Genomic DNA, 13,295 nt, shown 5'->3' with positions numbered 1-13,295 from the left:
GCACTCGGAGCGAAACGTACTCAGCCTCCTCGGAAGGTGGGGACACGGGAGCTGAGGGTCGGTCGGAGGGACCCGCAGCTGTTCAAAGCTGACACAGGCACACACGCACCCATTGCTAATCAGATCCACCCCCCCCCCGGCGCCCGCCAACGCACCCCCACGGCACCCAAAGACGGAAGGCCTAGGTGAGAGAGCTTGAATGGCCAAGTGCCCTGGAGCTTGCCTGGCAATCTGATTTATATTAAGAAGCTGCCCTGGCTCCTCGCTTCTTGGAAACCCTGGATTCTACAGCACAGCAAAAACAGACAATGTGAACATCAGGGCAGTTTCTGAAGTCCAAGGAAAGAAATGCCGTGTTGCTCTAGTTGAGACAGCCGGCTGGCAGGGAGCACATGTGCCGCGATGGGAAGTGGACAGCTCCGCCTCTGAAACCTCCACCCGGATCCGTCTAGGACTATGCCCCACCCACCTAGAGAAGCCGAGGGAGTCCCACGTTTACGTACCCAACTTTACACATGTCCCTCCCCACCCCCACCCACACCCCACCACAGCGAAGTGGTTCCCCGCATGGGCGGTCAACAAAGGTGACCCACTAAAGGAGCGACAGGCTTTTGGCCTGCCTCACGTCTCTTCTTCAACTTTCCTTTTCCCCACACCCATTCCTGTCCCTCCCATCAGAACATCTCAGGATCTTCTTATTAGGTAGACCTGACTGACAACAGCATAAATTCCTACACCTTCCTGTAGGGGTTATGTTTTCATAGAAATTAGAGTTATAAACTGGGGAGACATTCAAATGAGCTGTGAGCTGACCAGCTATATATACAAGGTGTGAGGTGGGCAGCCAACATAGGTCGGTCAGGGCCCACCTAGATAGGGCCTGGCCAGAGCTGTGCTCTCAAGAGGTGGGTGCTTCAGCGAGAAGGAGATGAGCCAGGCCCCAGTGAGGAGGACAGCAGACATTCTGTTGTCTGGTTAAAGAGTTTTCCAAGAGACAGAGTGGAGCCCTTTTAGCCTCTGCTTCTCTGTTGAGAATTGCATGGCCCAGAAAGCAGCAAGGAGTTATCTTATTAGCTTGTGTTAATACATTGATCTGGCTCCTCTCAGAAACCCTGGATCCCAGACTCTAGGCAAAGCACCCAATAGCGGGTTCGTTTCGGAAGTCCAGGGGCACTCATAACAAAATAACTCAGTGCTGCTGCATCTTGGCCCTCCCTCGGAGCTGAGGGCTCGCCAGGCCAAATGTCTGTCTAGGCACACTGAGACTAGGGCGAGACAAGGGAGACCCCCAGGATGCAGCCTTTAAGGAGGTGCTCGGGCTCCTAGAATGCCGTTTGCACCCTGGTGCTGGCTCCTCTTCGAGGTATCTTCTCTAAAACTGCTGCCCAGGACCGTCATAGGCCTTTCCCAGAGGTGACAGCACGGACAGCACCGTGGAAAAGCATAATGGGTTACTTAAGGAGTATGGTTCAATAAAAGTGGGGCAGGGGCGGGGGGAATCCTTTCAAATGTCTGTCTGTCACTTGGCTTTCAGGATACACCGTAAAAATGCTGAAAGGGAGGGGGGAAGGGAGAAAACAACTTTGTTTCCGTTCTCAGCGTTCTAGCATGTATATTTTATAGGACTTGATTTTTCGCCCTTGTAGCCTGTGTGTCTACACGCGTGCATGTGTGTGTGTATGTGTGAATATAGCTGTTGGGCCCCAGGTCCATTTTCGGATGGATGGATGGATGGATGGATGGGAAGTCAAAGACCTGTATTTAGAGGTGACAAATACAATGTATTTATTATTCTTTATCTCCTGCCTAGTGTGTGGTGTGTCATTTATTTTCATTCAGAGGAATGAATGCCATGTGGGACCTGAAGAGTAATAACAGAGCCCAATGACAGGGAGGAAGGGAGGCAAAAAGCTGGCCCAACAATGGGCAGGTGAGGGACCCCAGTCGATTCTGCTGTCAATGATGGGGCCATATGGCCACCTGCCTTTCCTTTCTTCCCCTTCCTTTTAATAACATGTGCTGCAGGGACAGTTGTGATGCCATCGTAAGGAAGAATTTCGATTACAATTTTTTAAATCATAATTTAAAAAAAAAAAAAAGGTGGATGTTTCTCTCAAGGCTGGAGAGTGGGATGCGGTGGGATGAGTAGGGCCCAGATGGTAGAAGACCTTGGTTCTAGTCCTGGCTCTGGCACCCACCAGCTCTATAATTTGGGGGCCAATCACATCTTCTCAGTGACACTCAGTCTTCTCCCCAGACTCATTGACCCCTTAGAGATAGTGACAGTCAAAGGGGTCGCTATCTATTCATGCACCTCAGAACTCTAAGTGCAACACGCACAGAAGGAATTAGCGTCGCTTTTCAGAACAACACGTCTTTTTTTCTTTTCTCTTTTTTAAACGGCACGATGCAGCGAGGGCGAGAAGGTTCTCTGCTGTCTCGACTCTTCTCTACGAACAGACACACTGGGAAAGGCCACCCCTCTAATGGTGAAAGGCGGGTTTCTGCATTAGGCACAAATCCTTCCCACTCTGCCACCTCCCCCACCCCCTGCCAACTGGTGAGGGGCAAAGTGAGACGCAAGCTTTTTCCTGTTGACAGTGGGTCTGTAAGTCACCCACTGTGCCCCTAGCCCAGTGGGGAAGCCAGGTAGGTCATGGCCTGGCCCCATGGCCACAAGAGGGAGAAGCAAAATGACAGGTTTCGTGAAGCCCTGTTTCCAAAGCAGCTGTTTCTGTGGCAATTCAATTGTGGTTTATTAAGGGGTTTGAGGAGAAAAGTATTGGCTCATCTCTCACGGCTGAATAGAAGGGCCAGTTCTAACAGGGGAGCAGAGAAGAAATCCTTAAGTTTCCCTTCACTTAGCTACCACCATTTTATTAGCCCAGCAACAGAACCGCTATTTAAGTTGATAAAAGCCAGATTTGCTCGTTAAATAAATCACTAAACCTGGTGGTGCTATAGAGAATTTTTTTCCCCCAAGAGCTGGCCCCAAGGCTGGGTTTTACGCACTGCACAGTGAGTGCACTGGAAGAAAACAGACAAGCAGTCAGCCGCTTAAAAACCTAAATTGTGGCGCCACCTGCAGGAGAGTAGAAATATTACCATTCTCCCAACTCAGCGGAGACCCGGAGGGAAGGGCCCTCCGCAGGCAGAGACACTGCGTTAGATGCGAAGGTCAGGTTTGCAAAACAAAACGAAGGGCCCACCTGCCCACCGGCCCCTGCCTTCTGCTGTGTCCCCTGCACATGCCAGCAGCCTTCGATCTGCACCCAAACCGCACCAGGCTTCTCCGGCCTGTGGGCGCCACTGAAGATACGGTGATGTTAACCTCTGAATCTCAACTCCCAAGCTTCGCCTCTGTGCCCTTCCCATCTCCTCTCATTGCGTCAGAGACCCCCCCCCCCCCGGTGGTGGTACTGCCTCAGAACAGGTCCGATCATGTTATTCTCCATGGGTCTTGACGTGGAAGTCCACAGCCCACAAGCCATTCGATGGAAAGACATCTCTGCATGGCCTCCATCGGCCAGCCCTGCCGCTCTACTGTGACTTCCCAGGCCACGCCAGGAAGCTGGTGCCAAGGTAGGGGGATGCTTGATCACCCCAATTCACACAAGGCAGAGATCTTACCCTGGGGCAGCTCCCATGCTTCCCCCTGTACTCACCTTCCTCCTTTACCCAGCATCCCCTCTCCAGAATTCTCCCTTCTCTTTCAGCTAACCAACTTGTCCTTTCAAATGCAGGAAGCAGAAGTTAGAGGATGTGGTCGTAATGGGGATGAGAGGGGAGGAGATGAGACCTAACTCTAGTGGCCAGAAACAGCAGAATCCCAACTCTAGCCAGTTATATATCTGGCCATAAGAAAATGTAAACACTTCAGTGTGACCCTTCCTGGGGGTCCCATCCCAGAAGGCATGAGGTCCCACAGTATGCCTAAATACTAAGAACTATGTGCAGTTCATGGCTCTCACACGAGGCTCCATCTTGCTTCCGCCTAGTTCACTTGCCAAGTAGCTTAGGTGAGTCAGTGGACCCCTCCAACTGGGGTACAAAGAGCACAAAGTCCTCAAGCTGTTTGCCTTGCAATGAAGAAAGGTTTATGCTGATGGTTGAATACTCTTATCTGGTAACATTCCTAGGATGGTTGCCAGGTGGTCTGAGTATAATCTTCTAAGGCAGCGGTCCCCAACCTTTTTGGCACCAGAGGAGCTGATGCTCCTATGAGATTCTAAGGCCTGATGATCTGAGGTGGAGCTGAGGGGGTGATGCTGGTGATGTTAACCTCCGAATCTCAAATACACACTGGGAAAGGCCACCCCTGCGATGGTGAAAGGTGGGTTTCTGCATTGGGCACAAATCCTTCTCACTCTTTCACCTCCCCCAACCCCTGCCAACTGGTGAGGGGCAAAGTGAGACACAAGCTTTCTCCTGTTGACGGTGGGTCTGTAAGTCACCCGCAAATACAGATCCGCAAATACAGATGGACCTTCGCTCTCATGCTTGCCGCTTCATCTCTCAGATCGCTCTCTCTGGGAAAAGCAAGCTGCCATGTGGCAAGAACCCTCGAGCAGCCTGCGGAGAGGAACTGAGGCTTCCCACCAACGGCCAGCACCAACCTGCCCTCCCACAAGGACCCTTGGAAGAGGACCCTCTAGCTGCAGCCAAGTCTTCAGGTGATTCCAGCCTTTCAGCCTTCCAACTGAGGTCCCAGACTTTGCAAAGCAGAGACGAGATGCTGTTTGATACCAGCGATCTGGAGGCAATTTGTAATGCAGCAATGGATCACTTATACGTCGACTTACAGAGACAGACTCATTCCCTGATCTTGGTCTCATTAGCCTCTAACTCTTATTATTTGAGCCCACAGGGCTTTAGAATAAGAAGGACAGAGAGAGACATGCTTAATGCATGATATTGATCATAATGGACAAGACTGGGCCCAGGATGTGCCCTGCCAGGAACTCTCTTCAGGGCTCCTGGCTCAAGCCTCTTAGCATATCTTAATGTACTGAGAGAAAATAAGAAAATTTAGCCAGGGGGCTGGAAAGCCTCAGCACATAGAATGCTGGAGTTTAACATTAGCTCTAAGTTGGGGGGACTCACTTCCAGAGTGTCAGCCTCGGAGACACCCAGTAGTGAGGTGGAAAACGGTGATGGATCCTGGTCATTTAGCAAGCGGTCTGGCCCCTGCCTCTCACAGGGAGCCTCTCGGGGGTCAGATCGAGTGGACTTCAGTGAGCACCAGTCTCGGTGGTGTTAAAAATGTTCCCTATACCTGAATCTGACCTTCACTGCCCGGCAGGGCAGGAAGGAGGTCCAAGGACTCTTGTTGATAGAAGATATGGCAGAAAGGGACTGGAAGCAGAAACCGCTGGAGGCTGATAGTGCAGTCCCCTCCTCACTGTGCCCCATGGGGACTGTCTTGAATCACCTCCTCTTGGCTTTGAGGCATCCCCTCAGCGCGCTCAGCAGCTTGCAGCGGGGCCAAGGCATACACAAAGGGTGGGAAGAAGGGAGGGGGAAGGAAAGAAGCAATAAGTGAAGGAAGTGAAGAAAAAATAATAAGCGAAGATGCGCCTATGCTAAGTCGGAGTAGAAAGAAAACCACAGACTCCTCAGAGCGTTTCGGGACAGGGCAGGCGCCCGAGGCGATCTCAACACTGCCGTCCAGGACTCTGCGTCCTGGCCCCGGTCTGCCTCCTCTACTTTTAGAGGACGTCCTCCCAAAACACCCCAGCAGACTGCAGGCTTTGCAACTGCTGGGTGCCCCTGGTGGAGTCCCTTCACAGCCCCGAGGCCACAACCGGGTGTGGTAGCTTAGGGGCGAGAAGAGCCAATTGTGCACGACTCTCCCCAACTCTGCATTCGGGGGCACCACACTGAGAGCAGGAAATTAGCCACGGTGGACATATTTACCCCATGAGAATCAGCACACGCAACAAACCAGGGCTTTAATTTTTGCAGGGAGGCAGTTATTAACCATGTACCAGCATACCAGCGGCCAGGGCCAGCCGTGGGGGCCCGATCGGGCAGGTCAGCCCAGATCGGGCCCGTGTAGCTGTCCTGCTGGTTGTTCTGCTGATTGGGCGCTCGGCAAATACACTAGCAATATCACCGCAGCATAAGCGTTTCCTCTGCCCACATTTCACCTCCAGATGATAAGAAAATGTTAATATATACTCTATTAGACGTTTTCCCCAAGTCCTGCATTTAAGGGAGCCTTGACTCATATATTTTGAATAAAGAAAGTGATTTTCTTTTCTTGCTAGGCAAACTGAGGCAAGGGAGGCTGAAGTGACACATCTCAGGCTACACAGAATCTGAAATGTAAAGCTGTTAACACTTGTCGTTTACGCTCTCCACTTCAAACTTAAGATTACTACCCTGACAACGACTCTATTTTCATTCTCTGAAAGCACTGCTGTTAAAGTTATGGAACACCCAGACAGTAGAACACGGGGAAAACCTTACACAAATGAAGTAAATCTGTGTAATCTATGCTCTGGAAAAAAAAAAAAATAATAATAACAGCAACAAAGTGCATAATGGTGTACTTGTGTATGTATTTGCATATTTTTGAATATACAGAATAGTGCATGCAAATCTATATAGGCTTATATATATACATAAAACATTTTGGAAGGATACATTAAAAAAAAATAACTCTAGCAACCTCAGAGTGGGAGCAAGGATGATGCATATTTCATTGTTTTATTGTATACCCTTTGTTATTTTTGACATTTTATCACGTGCCAGTATCACATGCTCCATATTTTAAAAAGCCAGTTAAAAAGGAACAACAACAACAAAAAATGCCACTGCGAAGAGCATATTCATCGCACCACTAGAGCTCTACTCTCTCTCTCCTCGAATCCAGCCAGCCACTCCTCCACCCCATCTGTATCCTATTCAAGCTTGCCTTTGTTCTAGTTTCCAGCTATTTGCTTCATCTTCCTCCTCCTTTGGGCTGCTAGGAAGGTCACATGTGCCTCTCTGCCGGGCACGATGGGGTCAACATCCCTGAGAATGAGCCCTCATCTCTCGTTTTCTAGTTTTCTAGATCAGCCAGTGTCCTGCTTGGCCTGAGGACTTCTGTTTGTCACTAACTGATTCCAGCGAGACTCCAAGGATAATCCAGAACATCATTTCCAGGCCAAAGTAAGTCACTTTAGATCAAGTTAAAGGCAATATTCTCCTATACTGGAGTTAGCAAAGACATGGAAACTAACACCCCAGAATGGTACGGGCTAAAAATATGATGATGCCAAGAAACATTTAGATATTAATGGGTGAAAGCTCCATATTTAGTTATGAATATCATTAGAACTATGTAGTGAGAGGTGAAGAAAGACTAGAGACAGGTAAATGTCATTCCAATTTTGCAAATGGTGAAAATAATGTTAAGTTCTGAAAAATATAAGTGAGTTTGACCCAGATATTGACCCCTTGGTTCAGGAAAAGATAGACACGTGATTATTTAAAAAATGATATGGTGATCACTAGTACTAACCTGAGATCACAAAGTACAGACCCTGCTAGGCTGTCCTTGTTCCCTAACTCAACGTATTGAGGCCTTTAGATCAAGGAAATGCAAGAGAGGGTATCTGAATCACAATCAAGGCATTTGATAGACGCTTTAATAAAATCCCTGTAGAATATGGGGCAATGTGGGCTAGATGGATTAACTAACTGAATGGTGGTTAAACCCCAGAGGTGTTCATTAATGAATCAAAGACAACCTTGAGGAAGATTTTCTTGGGATATGCTCTGATCTCAAACTAATCCTGTTCAACAGATTTATTAATAACTTTGATAAAGATGGAGGAGACGTGGTCATCAAATTTATCTATGACTGCAATAAAACTATTAAATATAAGTATTTACAATCCTCCTCCTTTCCAAGGAGAAAAAATCTCTGCTTTATACTGGGCATTTTTAGTGTTAATAAGGCATTTTGGTGTTAACTTGAGGAACCATGCTGAGGGATGACAAAAAGGGAGAAGCTTAACTGATCTGCATTTGAAAACTTATGGAGCTCTCCAGAAAGAAAAAAGCTTTGGTAATGAGGAGAAGAATGGAACAGCAACCTGGGAGGGAAGCGGAGAATGAGGATGAGAGCTGCTAGGTAGGAGAAATGCTGTGAGGATGGACTCTGGAGGGATCTGGGTATCAGTCACAAAAAGGGGAGTTTTGAGGAGTCCTTCAGAGTGAATGATATAATTCCTTCTTTTAATACCGCCTCAGGAGACCGTCAGTATAAAACTTCATGATTTTTCAATGCTTCGAAGAGGTTGATTTTGCATTTCTTTTAGATATATCTTCAAGTTATGATGGATCTTAAGGCGGAATCAAGAAGATTCTATTTTATTCAGGCTACGAGTGTATGATCAAAGCTTAGAAACATAGAATATACTATCTGTATTCCAAAGTAATTTTGTGTGCTGACGTTATGGTGAAATTTTAACAAAATTAAATATAATATAGATACAACCAAGGTCCTAAAGATGGGTATAGAAAACAAATTTGCAAATACATGGCAAGGGAGATGTGACCACATTTTCTTAAGAAGTACAAGCCAAAGTCGACAGTAAGATACCCATGTGAATCAATGGCGAGATGCTGCCAATGTGAATGGAATCACAAGCTATATTAATAGAGAATGGAGTCTCCAAAAAAGGGGTGTTGTCTTCCTGCTCTGCTCTGAGACAATAAACCATACCTGGATTATTGTACACAGTTCCAAGGTCCCACACTTTAAGATAACTGTGATCACTTCAAAAGAAAGTGGCCAAATGAAAAAGGGGCTTAAACCCCTGTTATATTTGGAACAAAGGAACTGGTAATGTCCAGCTGCAAAAGAGTAAGACTCAAGGGAATGTGACAGCTTCCAGAGGAGTTATTGCATTAGCTCTACGTAACTTTAAGATATCGAAGTAGGATCAATGAATAGAATTTATCATATGTAGAGATACTTTGGGCCGATATAAAGAATGCCTACCTAATAGAGATCTCTAAAGACAGAAGAGATTTCCTTGGATGGTAGTAAGTTCTCCATCACTCGCTGTGTTCAGGCAGGGACTAGGTGATGCGTAGGTGAAGACAGGACTTTGGATGAAATAACCTGACATCTCTAAGGGTCCACAGTTTTAGTTGTTTTATGTTTATCGTTGTATCCTCCACAGCACCATGTGCTTTGCTTTGACTCAGTAAGTGTTTATTGAATTGAACTGACTGCTTTGGGGGTGGGGGGTGGGGGAGGAGGGATGATACGTAGAGAAGATTACCAGTGTCCCCCAAAACCATTGCTAAGGAGAGAACTCAAGGATGAAATTGGAAATATACTCAAGTCAAAGAGTGAGATGAAGAAAATGGATACAGAGTGACATTAAACCCTGCCTCCTCTCTGTTCGGTACTGTACACCTCATTCACCCGATCTACCATCTTTGTCCAATATGAGCCTGCGAGGTTCATTTTCCTTATCGCTCTACCCACTGGATGCTCATACAATCCAGGGCTCTGAATTTTTCCCCTTGGTTTTTAAACTTTTCCCATTTCCAGGTGCCCTAAATCTTCGGTTTTTCTTTTTCCTTTGTGCTCAAATTGCTTTTGTCTCCCTTTCTGCTAAGCAGCCTCTCCCTACTCCAGGAGGACACTTGCCATTCCTCTGTTCATACCATTTTAGCCTCAGAAGCTCTCTACTGCTGCTGCCAAGGGCCTGAAAACCAGGCCAAGGATTCTAGTGTTTGAGAGAGGTCATGGGTAATGGGCTAAATGTCAACTAGCATCATCTCATCCAATGGGCGGCAAACCTGGGAGTTAGAGAGGCTTTTGTCCTACATCTAACTACACTGTGGACATTCCCACAAACTATAAATAATGCTGCTCTTTCATCTGCTAGTTCATCTCAAATGACCTGAACAATGGCATTCTCATCTTTCCCCTGGAGAAAGTTATTCCATCATCAAAATGCACATTTCTATACAAAAAAGTACATTCGTTATATTCAGCAGGAGTTCCAAATTTTTTGTCTCAATGTCCCTTTGCCACTCCTAATTTATGCTTCCTCCCATATTACAATCAGTATTATTGACAATCTCAACATTTTCTTCTGAAAATAAATTAAAGCACCCAATCTCTTTCTCTCCAGTGATTTCATCAACACCTTTGGGCATGGTCATAATTTTCCTTCTTGATTCTTCATGCTTATTCAGACATAAAACTACAGGAAGAGAGAGTATGTCTTACGAAAGAAAGAGTGAAGTGATAATAGTAACAATGATAAAGATATATTCCAAAGACCAAAACAAGACATCACGAATTTTCATGGGACTATAAAGGTTTCTGTCTTTTGTTTTTAATTTCGTTATAATTATAGAGTGAACTATGCCAAGGGGACAGGCGGATACTTTGTGTAACTCACATCATGTTAGAATCATGCACTCAAAAGACGTTTAGGAAGTGCCAACCATATGTCATTGTGCTGTGGATCAAAGCTGTTTCAAGCATAGTCCCTACCCTTAGGGGTTTTTAGGTGAATGGGGGACAAAACAGTAAACACAGCAATATATTATCGATGCTAAGACATAAGTATTCACCAGGTAGCAGGGATTATAATGGAGAGGGTATCAATTCAGAAAGCAATTCTCCCTGATTCTGATCATGCCATACTTAAATTAAACCTATGATTTTTTTTAATAGTGTCTGCTCTTGCAATATTTTTAAAATAAGGCTCATCTCAATGAGAAATAATAACAACATTAATATATATTCTTCTAAGTTAGAATTTTAAATTATAGAAAGTTTATAATAGTACAATATTTATGCAGCACTTGCTTAGAATTGCTGATTGCTTTACCTTTTAGCATCCTCATTTCATAAATACTGAAATATTCCCCTTGGGGAAAAAACCAGGGACTTGTGTGAGCAGGTACTTCATATCCATTCATTCTTTCTTTTTTATTTTTAAAAAAGTTTTAATAATCTTATTGGCTTTATTCGGTGGTTTATGAACTGGGCAGCATCCATTCTAACAGATAAAAAAGAGCTCTCTATACATTTTTTCTTTTATTCACGTGTTACATTAATATATTTTGAGTGCCTACTATGTGATAAGTTTTAGGTGCTGGGGATAAAGTGGAACTCAAGACAGACTGCGTCCCTGCCCTTGTGTAGGGTGCATTGTAGATGGAGGCAAAAATGAACAAGTTAAATTAATGAGCAAGATAATTTCAAATAGTGGTTAGTTCTGTGAAGAATGTATTCTGTAATGGGTGCAGAGGTACACAAGTTAGGAAAGACTTCCCTGAGCTCCTAACATCTGGGCTGAGGCTTGCAGGACAAGGAGGAGACAAGCAGGGGAAGATGTGGGGAGAGGAAGCAGCCAGTACGAGGGCCCTGTGGTGAGATGTAGAGGAGGAATAATACTTGCTTCCAAAGAAGGCAGGCTTGGGGAACCACAGAAGGGCCTATGTGGGCAGAAATGTGCAAGGGAAAGAATTGAAACAAGTCATTCTAAACACACAAACACACATTGTAATACGATTGGGAGAGATAAAACTCAGAAAAGATTCAGGAAAATAATGCATAGTTCTAAAAAGCTCTTTGGGTCATGTGACTTCTTATGCCATATGGACCAAGCTTGTTTCCATAAAAGTTATGTCGACTGAGGAGCAAAAAGAAACTGACGAAATGGTGAAATGAGAATGAAAGATGCTGGTTGGAAATGTAGAAGGGGAGACTCTGTCAGTTAGGAAGGCTTTGCCTGTAAGTAACAAAACACCCACCTAGCTGCTTAAGCAGTAAAGACATTTAATATCCCACACGAGTGACCTGGAGGTAGGTGCTCACTAGTCTAGGGCAGGGACCCCGTGAGGTTAACAAAGACCCAGCCTCTCTCTGCTTTATCTGTCTCATCCTTAGCAAGTTGCCTTGTGCCCTTAGACTCACTTCCTCACGGTCAAAATCATTTCCAAGTACACCCTCAGCATAATCACACAGTAGTCTCTCCTCATCTGTTGGGGATATACGTTCATTCTAAGACCCACAGTGGATGCCTGAAATCAAAGATAGTACTAAACCCCATATAAACTATTATTTTTTTCCTACACAGTAAGTTCTCACTTAACACCATCGGTAGGTTCCTGGACACTGCAACTTTAAGCAAAACTGCGTGGAACGAAACCAATTTTACCTTGGCTAATTGACATAAGCAAGAGCTAAGCTCCTATGGCGTATTTCTGGTCACAAAAATATCACCAAACTTGTAAATAAAGGCCCAAACACTTCTAATATTGAACATTGAAATAAATGTGGTCTATACATACATTTAAGAAAGATGAATAAAAACTAGTAAGGGAATTCTTTTTCAACCTACTGATTCCAGTTCAAGGTCACAGGTTCCTCTCCCAGTGGGACCCCACCGTGGACAGGATGCCCTTCCATTGTGAGGCGCACTCACATCCACCCCAAAACTGGGACAATGTAGACACGCCAGTTCACCTCATGTGCACATCTCTGGGAGGTGGGAGGACCACGCAGTCCCGGGAGAAAACCCACACAAATGTCAGAAGAACTTGCAAAACTCCTCACCGACAGTGGCCCCAGCCAGAATCTATTTTTTTTCCTCATCATTATAGCAAAACAACGTTATTTGAGGACATACTTTACATATACGTCTGTGATAAAGTTTAACTTATAAATTAGGCACAGCAAGATGTTAATAACAACGACTAATAATAAAAATAGACCAATTACAAAATATACTGTAATAAAAGTTAGGCGAATGTGGTTTCTCTCTCAAAATATCTCGTGCCGTACTCACCTTGCCACTTAAAGGAAGTGCTTTCGGGCTTCTCTTTGTCATGGTCTAATGGCCCGCATCTCTATTCCTGAGTTTTGGGGCCATTATGTAGTAAAATAAGGGTCACTTGAACACAAGCTCTATGATACCAGTGAACCTGGTAACTGAGACGGCTACTAGGCGACTGAAGAGCGGGGACCCAAGAGCGGGGAGCAGCGGCGCGGGCAGACGCTGGTCAAAGTCACGTCCTGGGCGAAATGGCGCGAGATTTCATCACGCACCTCAGGACGGCTTACGATATAAAACTTGCAAAGTGCTTATTTCTGGATTTCTTTTTTCCATTTAATATTTTCAGACCACATTTAACCACTGATAACTGAATCCGTAAAAAAACAAAACTGAAGGCAAGGGGGACCGCTATATTTAAGACTCAAAGAAGGGAGAAGGGATGCCCCGAGGTCTTTCTGGAGGGCTGTTCCTCCCAAGGGCAAGTGA

At 45.5% G+C, this 13,295-nt stretch overlaps 1 protein-coding gene across 1 annotated transcript in view; it reads right to left on the bottom strand.

The window, feature by feature from the left end:
* The window catches only part of PLXNA4 (plexin A4), a 424,868-nt gene extending 411,941 nt beyond the window's left edge, over window positions 1-12,927 (bottom strand). The window contains exon 1 of the mRNA XM_016148741.2: window positions 12,822-12,927. The gene's annotated coding sequence lies outside the window, so the exon portion shown is untranslated. The remainder of the gene's footprint in view (window positions 1-12,821) is intronic.
* Between the last annotated feature and the right edge of the window lie 368 nt (window positions 12,928-13,295).

This window comes from Rousettus aegyptiacus, unplaced genomic scaffold (genome assembly GCF_014176215.1).
Source record: "Rousettus aegyptiacus isolate mRouAeg1 unplaced genomic scaffold, mRouAeg1.p scaffold_m13_p_13, whole genome shotgun sequence".
Classification (NCBI taxonomy): domain Eukaryota; kingdom Metazoa; phylum Chordata; class Mammalia; order Chiroptera; family Pteropodidae; genus Rousettus; species Rousettus aegyptiacus.
The sequence above is the reverse complement of the archived record's forward strand: the minus strand, read 5'-3'. Positions and strand labels throughout refer to the sequence as shown.